Here is an 11073-nt window from a genome sequence, read left to right on the forward strand (position 1 = left end):
AACACTTTCAAGGGGGTGCTGTGTTTGCTTACAAAGAATGAATAAAATATCTGTAGGGAGATCAGCATCCCTCACCTTCCAAGGAATATTGACTTATTTATGACATTTTTCTTCCAACTTAACTTAAAACAAGATTTTTCTTTGTTCTTTGTCCCTGTGGTTCCAGTTTTAGGTCTCTTCCTTTACTTGTTTCTAATGATTTGATTATCTGCTTGGGACAAATTCATCCTCCTTTCCCCCAATCCCCAGCAACCACAAATCTGTTCTCTATCACTGTTTCTATTTCATAGATAAGTTCATTGTGTCATATTTTAGATTCCATGTGTAAGTGATGACATATGGTATTTGTCTTTCTCTTTCGGACCTACTTAGTGTGATAATCTCTAGGTCTATTCATGTTGCTACAAATGGCATTATTTCATTCTTTGTTATGCTGAGTAATATTCCATTGTATATATGTACCGCATCTTTTTCATTCATTCCTCTGTTGGTGGATTTAGGTTACTTCTAGGTCTTGGACATCGTACATACCGCTTCTCTAAACATAGGGATGAATGTACCTTTTGAATTATAGTTTTGTCTGGATATATGTCCAGGAGTGGGATTGCTGGATCATATGGCAACTGCATTTTGTAGTAATGACAACTTCTTTTTCTTTAAGATTTTTTTCTTTTGATCTGGACCATTCCTAAAGTCTTCATTGAATTTGTTATTAGGTTGGTACAGATGTAATCATGGTTAGACCATTAATTTTAAATCATTATAACTAGGTTCAAATGCATCTTCATTAATCAAAATAAGAACCATCACAATCAACACATTTCTGCCAATGAGAAATAAGACTGTTCATTCCTGTAGCATAAAAGTCCATGCTTTGGGATTCGACAGCCTCTTGGAAAGCACTTTTTGCCTCCTGATAGTTGTGGAAGCCATTTTCCCTGCAAAAAGTTTTTGAGATGTTTGAAGGACTGGTAGTCCGTTGGCGAGCGGTGCGGTGAATATGGTGAATGAGGCAAAACATCTTGGTCCAATCTGTTCAACTTCTGAAGCTTTGGTTGTGTGACGTGCAGCTGGGCGTTGCTGTGGAGAAGAGTTGGGCCCTTTCTGCTGACCGATGCCGGCTGCAGGCGCTGCAGTTTTCGGAGCATTTCATGTGTTTGGTGAGCATCCTTCTCAGCTGTAATGGTTTTCCCAGGATCCAGAAAGCAGTGGTGGGTCAGACTGGCAGCAGACCACCAAAGAGTGACCATGATCTCATATAAAATCCCACTTCTTGTCTCACATCCCAATCCGATCAAGAAGTGGTTTATTGTGTAGAATAAGAGAAGATGACACTTCAAAATGACAATTTTTCTGATTTGTGGTCAGCTCTTGAGACACCCACTTAACGAGCTTTTGCACCTTTCCTATTTGTTCCAAATGCTGAATGACCATAGAATGGTTGACGCTGAGTTCTTGGGCAACTTCTCATATGGTTGTAAGAGGATCAGCTTCGATGATCCTCTCCGTTAGTCATTATCAACTTCCAATGGCCGGTTGCTACACTCCTCATCTTCAAGGCTCTCATCTCTTTTGCAAAACTCCTTGAGCCACCACTGCATTGCCCGTTTCTTAGCAGTTCCTGGGCCATATGTGTTGCTGATGATGTGAGTTGTCTCTGCTGCATTTTGACCCATTTTGAACTTGAGTAAGAAAATTGCTTGACTTTGCTTTTTGTCTAATGTCATTTTTATAGTCTAAAATAAATATAAAATGAGCAACAGGTAATAGGTCATTGGCCAAAAAAAAAAAAAAAAGACAAAGTGAGATGTGTGCATTGAAATGGAGTAAAACCACACTCATTTAAGAAAGTATCACAGTATCAAGTGGCAAAGTTCAACAAGGCAAAACCATGATGACTTTCGCACCGATCTCATGCAATACAGCTTCTGTTTAATGTTTTGAGCTATTGGCCGTGGGCCATGTGGGTTCTTAGCTCTCTGACTGGGGTTCAAACCCACAGCCCCTGCACTGGAAGGCTAAATCTTAATCCCTGGACCACCAAGGAAGTCCATAGAGCAATGACAATTTTTAGTACCTAGATGTTCAATCAGAACAGAGGAAAATCCATTCTTAGTTGCTGCTAGCACAATAATATTGTCAGGCAATTTCAAAATATCCATAGTTTGCAGTGAATATGTCAATTACAGAAAACTGTAATCAATTTTCTTTAATATCTCACACATAATTTCAAGTTTTATTACAGAAGTTTGTCTTCTCTTTATTTAATTAATAGAAGAGTCTTTTCCAGGGCCAAAAATACCCATGGGAGGTTACATGACCCTTCTTGACAAAAGAGGCAAAGTAGAATACTGGGAGAGGTGTCCGCTCACACAGAAAAGGGCTTTGAGCGTAACTCAAGGGAGGAAGTTAGACTGATTCGATATGGTCTTGTCTTCACCTGACTCTTGAAGGGTCACCTTCCTAGTAATGAGGAGGGATAGAAAAACCCACACAAAAGCAGAGAAAAATCTTCTCTCAGCCAGGGCTCTGGGAGGAAAGAAAATAACTATAGACCTACCCATGGGAGAGTTGGCAAGTGTATTCACAGGATCTTCTGTAGAGACAAAACCACATTGGGCTGGAGCTGACAATCTAAATCACAAAACAAATGGGAAGGTCAAGTCCAGGGGAGGTGGGCAGTGAGGAAGTGGGTGGGGCCAGGAGCCTGGGGGGAATCTGAACTGTATTACAAGAGGAGGGGGTTGTTTCGACCGCACTAAAGGATCACTTGGACTTCCCTGGTGGCTCAGACGATCAAGAACCTGCCCACAATATGGAAGACCTGAATTCCATCCCTGGGTTGAGAAGATCCCCTGGAGAAGGGAATGGCTACTCACTCCAATACTCTTGCCTGGAGAATTCCATGGACAGAGGAGCCTGGCAGACTACATTCCATAGAGTCACAAAGAGTCGGACATGACTGAGCAACTAAAGGCTTCGCTTTTTTCGAAAGGTTACTTACTATAACTGAGTTAAGGCCCTTTTAAAATCAAAGCTAATATTTTGAGAATAATCACACACTGAAAATTTTAGGTAGGGAGTTTGGGATGTATATGTACACGCTGTGATATTTAAAAATGGATAAGCAATAAGGTCCTACTCGATAGCACAGGGAATTGGCTTAATGTAATGTGGCAGCCTGGATGGGAGACAAGTTTGGGGGAGAATGGATACATGTATATATAGGGTTGAGTCCCTTTGCTGTCCACCTGAAACTATCACAACATTGTCAGTTGGCTATATTCCATTTTAAAATCAGTTCAGTTCAGTCGCTCAGTCATGCCCAACTCTTTATGACCCCATGGACTGCAGCATGCCAGGCTTCCCTGTCCATCACCAACTCCCAGAACTTGCTTGAACTCATGCCCATTGAGTCAGTGACACCCTCCAACCATCTTATCCTCTGTTATCACCTTCTCCTCCTGCCTTCAATCTTGACCAGCATCAGAGTCTTTTCCAGTGAGTCAGTTCTTTGTATCAGGTGGCCAAAGGATTGAAACTTCAGCTTCAGCATCAGTCTTTCTAATGAATATTCAGGACTGATTTCCTTTAGTGTTGACTGGTTTGATCTCCTGGCAGTCCAAGGGACTCTCAAGAGTCTTCTCCAACACCACAGTTCAAAAGCATCAATTCTTCGGTGCTCAGCTTTCTTTATAGTCCAACTCTCACATCCATACATGACTACTGGAAAAACCATAGCTTTGACTAGACGGACCTTTGTTGGCAAAGTAATGTTTCTGCTTTTGAATATGCTGTCTAGGTTGGTCATAGGTTTTATTCCAAGGAGCAAGCATCTTTAATTTCATGGCTGCAGTCATCATCTGCAGTGATGTTGGAGCCCCCCAAAATAAAGTCTGACACTGTTTCCACTGTTTCCCCATCTATTTGCCATGAAGTGATGGCAATGTCATGATTTTCATTTTTTGAATGTTGTGTTTTAAGCCAACTTTTTCACTCTCCTCTTTCACTTTCATCAAGAGGCTGTTTAGTTCTTCTTTGCTTTCTGATATCAGAGTGCTGTCATCTGCATATTTGAGGTTATTGATATTTCTCCCAGCAATCTTGATTCCAGCTTGTGCTTCAGCCAGCCCAGCCTTTCTCATGATAAACTCTGCATAGAAATTAAATAATCAGGGTGACAGTATATAGCCTTGAATTACTCCTTTCATGATTTGGAACCAGTCTGTAGTTCCATGACCGGTTTTAATTGTTGCTTCTTGACCTATATACAGATTTCTCTGGAGACAGGGCAGGTGGTCTGGTATTCCCATCTCTCAGAATTTCCCACAGTTTGTTGTGATCCACACAGTCAGAGGCTTGGCATAGTCAATAAAGCAGAAGGAGATATTTTTCTGGAACTCTCTTGCTTTTCCAGTCCTGTGGCCACTGCTGAGTTTTCCAGATTTGCTGGCATATTGAGTGCAGCACTTTCACAGCATCATCTTTCAGGATTTGAAATAGCTCAACTGGAATTCCATCACCTCCACTAGCTATGTTTGTAGTGATGCTTCCTAAGGCCCACTTGACTTCACATTCCAGGATGTCTGGCTCTAGGTGAGTGATCACATCATCTGCATCATGAAGATCTTTTTTTGTACAGTTCTTCTGTGTATTCCTGCCACCTCTTCTTAATATCTTCTGCTTCTGCCAGGTCCATGCTGTTTCTGTCCTTTATTGTTCCCATCTTTGCATGAAATGCTCCCTTGGTATCTCTAATTTTCTTGAAGAGATCTCTAGTCTTTCCCATTCTATTGTTTTCCTCTATTTCTTTGCATTGATCGCTGAAGAAGGCTTTCTTATGTCTTCTTGCTAGTCTTTGGAACTCTGCATTCAGATGCTTATATCTTTCCTTTTCTCCTTTGCCTTTAGTGTTTCTTCTTTTCTCAACGATTGTAAGGCCTCCTCAGACAATGATTTTGGTTTTTGCATTTCTTTTTCCTGGGGATGGTCTTGATCACTGTCTTCTGTAAAATGTCATGAACCTCTGTCCATAGTTCTTCAGGCACTCTGTACATCAGATCTAATCCCTTGAATCTATTTCTCACTTCCACTGAAAAATTATAAGGAATTCAATTTAGGTCATACCTGAATGGTCTAGTGGTTTCCCTACTTTCTTCAATTTAAGTCTGAATTTGGCAATAAGGAGTTCATGATCTGAGCCACAGTCAGCTCCCAGTCTTGTTTTTGCTGACTGTGTAGAGATTCTCCATCTTTGGCTGCAAAGAATAGAATCAATCTGATTTTGGTGTTGACTATCCGGTGATGTCTCTTGTGTTGTTGGAAGCGGGTGTTTACTATGACCAGTGCATTCTCTTGGCAAAACTCTATTAGCCTTTGCCCTGTTTCATTTTGTGCTCTAAGGCCAGACTTGCCTGTTACTCCAGGTATCTCTTGACTTCCTAGTTTTGCATTCCAGTCCCCTATGATGAAAAGGACATCTATTTTTGGTGTTAGTTCTAGAAGGTCTTGTAGGTCTTCACAGAACCCTTCAACTTCAGCTTCTTCAGCATTAGTGGTTGGGACACAGGGTTGGATTATTGTGATATTGAATGGTTTGTCTTGAACAAACAGAGATCATTCTGTCATTTTTGAGATTGCACCCAAGTTCTGCATTTCGGACTTTTGTTGACTATGATGGCTACTCCATTTCTTCTAAGGGATTCTTGCTCACAAAAGTAGATATAATGGTCATCTGAATGAAATTCACCCACTCCAGTCCATTTTAGTTCACTGATTGCTAAAATGTCGATGTTCACTCTTGCCATCTCCTGTTTGACCACTTCCAATTTACCTTGATTCATGGACCTAGCATTCCAGATTCCTATGCAGTATTGCTCTTTACAGCATCGGACTTTACTGCCATCACCAGTCACATCCACAACAGGGCGTTGTTTTTACTTCGGCTCAGTCTCTTCATTCTTTCTGGAGTTTTTTCTCCGCTGATCTCCAGCAGCATATTGGGCACCTACTGACCTGGGGAGTTCATCTTTCAGTGTCCTATCTTTTTGCCTTTTCATACTGTTTATGGGGTTCTCAAGGCAAGAATGCTGAAGTGGTTTGCCATTCTGTTCTCCAGTGGACCACATTTTGTCAGAACTCTCCACCACGATCCGTTCATCTTGGGTGACCTTATCACAGCATTGTTAATTGGCTATTTTCTATTATAAAATAAAAAGTTTAAAAAATTATGTATGTTAATAACACAGGTTTTGAGTTTGTTTTTCAAATATTTTGTATTGTGCAGGTGTTAATTGACAAGAATTTCTTTATTTGCTAACAAAATGCCAACAAAACTGGGTCTGGTACTTGGCAACTACAATGCACATTTCCATACATTCACCCATTTGACTCTCACAGTAGCCCTGGGAATGGGTATTGTTGTCACATGACATATCAATTTCATCAATAAAGACGTTAGAGTGTGTATAAAATAAGAAGACTAGTCTCAGGAAACTGTGTCTCAGAAAACCTGAGGGGCAGCCCTGAGGTCAGGGTCTCCTGAGTGGAAGAACTGAGCTGATCTCAAGATCAACTAAGTCCTTCCCTCTCCCCAACCCAAATCATCTCTCTTCCCAGAAATATCTCTTTTTCCTTCCATATTTATCTTTTCCTCATGAAAAAGATGAACAGGGAAAACAAGCAGTATCAACTGGCCTTTTCATCTGCATAAAACACAGTTAAGATATGGATCAAATAAAATGCTAGGTGATCAATTAAAAAAAATCAAAGCAAAGTGAGATTTGGCTTAACTTAGGTCTCCTCGATTACTGAAAATTCCTCGTCAGAAATGCTTGTTTTAGGCAGATACAAATCTTTAAGGATTTTTTTTTATGTGAACCATTTTTAGTTTTTGTTGAATTTGCTACAATATTGCCCCTGTTGTTCATGATTTGGATTTTTGGCTGGGAGGCCTATGGGATCATAGCTCCCTGAACAGGGATCAGACCTGCATCCTCTGCTTTGGAAGGAGAAATCTTAACCGTGGACCTCCAGGGAAATCCCTAGAATTCTTCCTGTTCTACTTATTTGGAATCACTTGTTTTCATATTCCTGTTTATTCTATTCCTATTTTATCCTTTTCTTTTGTATTTAGAAATTAAACCAAATAACACAATTTTCTTTAATTTGAGTGGCATAAACCATGCTTAGTTTCTGTGTTAACGTTGATGATTTTTACATGGAACTATGTAAGCCACACAATTTACTGATACTATTGATTGCTAGTATGTACATTATATTATTTATCATTATTTTCAACAATAAATTGAATATTTTAGTTATGTATTTTTATACAAATTCCAAAGAGTAGGCGAGATCTGAATTCTCAGATGAGGTAGAAAAAGAACGCGTGTCACTCATTGTAACTTTGTAAAAAGGAAGTGTAAGAATCGGCATAGTATAGATTTAGGTGTTTGTTCTTTGATTCTCTTTTCTAAATACTTTCATATTTCTTTTTCATAGTGAAAAATTAAAAAAAATTACCAAAAAATAGCAAAATCTTACAGAGAAAATCTGTGCTTTTTGGAAGTATCTCACTGTTGAAGGATTACCGTCAATGCCTCTTGGCTCTCCTGGTACTTAACTTGAGAGCAGTGTAACACTGAAAGTTTTGAATAGCTATAATTATACGTTTAGCAAGCGTTTAGTCTGTAATTTGTAGTTTCTCTTGCTTGAAGTTTCATTTTTGCTCAGACTTCCTCTTCTTGTCTGTCCCATCCCCTCCCCTGCATATTTCTGCTAATTGTGTGACCCTTCCTCCTTCTGCCCAAGTAGGTTCAGTCCTTGAGTCTGAACAACAGTGAAAAGTAGATGGATTCCTGGTTTCCTGAAGGCCTGGAGCTTCCAGGTGTTTCAAAACTGTGAACTGCAATTTTCAGGCCAAAGGCTAGGGCTTGGTCTGCAGCACAGAACGATTATTCCCATCACTTCTTCATGACAGCTGACAATGGCACATGAGACACGCATGGGTCCGAGCGGACCGTCCTCTTTGTGCGCCCACTGCTAGGCGGGGAAGCTGCCCTCCCGACTCCTGTCCGCTCCTCGGACCTCTTCTTCCTCCTCCTCTTTCACCCCACTGCTCATCAACCCTTCCACCCCAGAAACATCGCTCCATGTCTTTATTCAGCCTTTCCCTTCTGGTGAATTGAGAGAGCAGCATTGATATCTACACTCCTATGTGCAAAATCGGGCTTCGCTGCTGGCTCAGCTGGTAAAGAATCCGCCTGCCATGTGGGAGACCTGGGTTCAGTCCCTGGGTTGGGAAGATCCCCTGGAGGCGGGCATGGCAACAGACTCCAGTATTCTTTCCTGGAGAATCCCATGGACAGAGGAGCCTGGTGGGCTACAATCCACGGGGTGGTAAAGAGTCAGGCATGACTGAGTGACTAAGCACTGCACGGGCGTGTGTAAACTAGATAGCTAATGGGAAGCTGCTGCATAACAAAAGGAGCTCAGCTCAGTGCTCTGTGATGACCTAGAGGGTGGGGGAGGGCGAGGGGAGGGAGGCTCAAGAGGGAGGGGATATATGTACACTTACGGCTGATTTCATGTTGTCCTACAGCAGAAACTGACGCGATGGACATGAGTTTGAGCAAGCTCCGGGAGTTGGTGATGGATAGGGAGGCCTGGCGTGCTGCAGTCCATGGGGTCACAAAGAGTCGGACACGACTGAGCAACAGAACTGACAGCAGAAACCAACACCATGTTGTGAAGCAGTTATCCTCCAATTAAAAGAAAAAAAGATGCTTCCTTTTGCCTGGGGGAGCTTTTTTGTATTTGCCTGGAAAACAAGGCCTGTGAAGCCCATTTCCAATGTCAGCTTGAAGGAACCAAACTTGTTGGATCCTCCAAGACCCCAGTGATCCCTTCTCCACCTTATAAGACTTTGCACTGACTTGTCAGAGGACATTTGTCAAGCTTCACTTGCCCTTTTTAACTCTCTCTATATATATGTATATATTTTTTACATTGACACTATTCAGCTGAAGTTCAACAAATAACCCTATTTCCTGTGAGAAGCTTGCAGACCTGTTACCTCAGGTCTTTATGTGTCTTTCACAGTATTTAATGGCTTCCCCATCCCCCATGAAGCTGACGTCTCAGGGGCACATTCTGTAGACAATCTGAGGGTTCTAGTCTAAGGAACTTGACCTGAGATTGTCATACAGTCCTCTACCGTCCCCTCGGCTCCCTGTTCTGAAGGCTCCCTGTTGTCCCTGAAGTGTCTGTGTGTTTATTCTAAAGGATGGAGGAGCCAGCCCCCAACCGCAGGTTGCTTTGAAGGTAGGTGTGGGCATCTCTGACCATTCCTCCCGGCTGAATCCCTTGAAAGCCACCCTCCACTTGAAGCACACCCCGAATCCTTCCACTTCTCTGGCTGCTCCCTTTCCGTCTGTTTCTCTGGTTCCTCCCATTTTCTTACAAGTTTTGGAGTTACCCAGGATTCAGCTTTTGGACCATTTCCTTTTTAATCTATATTCCCTCCCAGGGTGATTTCATTCTGGCTCACATGCTTAAATGCCATCTACATGCTGATGACTCACAGACAAAACCTGTACTTTGCACCAGCAGCGTCACATTCGCTTGGCTGTCTAAAAGGCATCTTGCCTTTCGCAAGTCCTAATCTGAGTTCCTGACCCTGGTGAACCTGCTCCTCCTATATTTCCCCTCGTTGAAGAAAATGGTTGTTCCGCTCACGTATTTCATCAAGACAGAGTCATTCTTTCTTTCTTTACCCAGATCAAGTTCTTCAACAAATCTGTTGAGTTTTTTTTTTTTTTTTCAAACTAAATTCAGAATCTGATTTCTCACCAGCTCCTTAACATCACCCTGGTTAAAACCACCATCATCGCTTGAGTAGCGGATTGGCCTTATTCTACAAACTGCTCTTCTTTATTTTAAACAGTACTTTATTTATTTATTTGGCCGTATCGGGCCTCCGCTGTGGCACGTGGATGGCTGCAGCGCACAGTCTCTCTGGTTGTGGTGCGTGGACTCAGTACTTATGGCACACGAGCTTAGTTGTTCCCTGGCATGTAGGATCTTAGTTCCCTAACCAGAGATTGAACCTGCATCCTCTAAGTTGCAAGGAGGATTCTTAATCCCTGGACCAACCGGGAAGTCCCTACTGACCGCTCTTCTCTTCATTTTGGCTCCACTTAAATCTGTTTTCAGTACAGCAGTGAGAGTTATCCTATTAAAACAGCCAGAACAATGTCATTCCTCTGTTGAGGGCCTCATGGTGACTGCCCAGCCCGATTAGGGTAAAAATCAGGTCCTTTGCCAAGGCATCTGAAGGCGCCCGCCGTGGATGCCCTTCAAGTTATTCTGGCCTCCTTATCTGGGAGGCCACCGGCTGCCTCTGAATTCTTGCCTTTCCCTTTCGCTCTGACTGCAGTGCTTTGCCCTAGAATCCACTGGCAACTCAGCCCATGAGCCGCGTCCTAAAGCCCTTGCTCCAGACCTGTGGTCCCCAACAAGAGAAGCCACCGCAATGAGAAGCCTGCTCGTCCAAAGTAGGAGTAGCTCCCACTCGCCGTAACTAGAGAAAGCCTGTGTGCGGCAATGAAGAACCAGCACAGCCGAAAAGAAGGAATTTTTATTTTCCAGTGCTTGGGGAGTTTGGGGCTTTCTAGGGCATGAGCCACCCATCTCCTTGCATGGCCCCACATTAAGCCTTTCTCTGTTCCAAACTCTGACACTTCAGTTTGTTTAGCTTCACTGTGGCTTGGGTGCACAAACTTGCATTAGCAGGATTTATTCCTTGAGAGGATATTCAACTAGGTTTAATCTAGACTCGGTACGGTATGCACAGTTCCCTGGTGGTCTAGTGGCTAGGATTCAGTGCTTTCACGACCATGACCTAGGTTTGATTCCCAGTCAAGGAAGATGTATTTTTTGAGGCTTCCCAGAGGACACTAGTGGTAAAGAACCTGCGTGCCCATGCAGGAGACTTAAGAGACGTGAGTTCAGTCCCTGGGTTGGGAAGACCCCCTGGAGGAGGAAGCGCCCACTCCAGTATCCTTGCCTGGA

This window comes from Bos taurus, chromosome 16 (genome assembly GCF_002263795.3).
Source record: "Bos taurus isolate L1 Dominette 01449 registration number 42190680 breed Hereford chromosome 16, ARS-UCD2.0, whole genome shotgun sequence".
NCBI lineage: Eukaryota > Metazoa > Chordata > Mammalia > Artiodactyla > Bovidae > Bos > Bos taurus.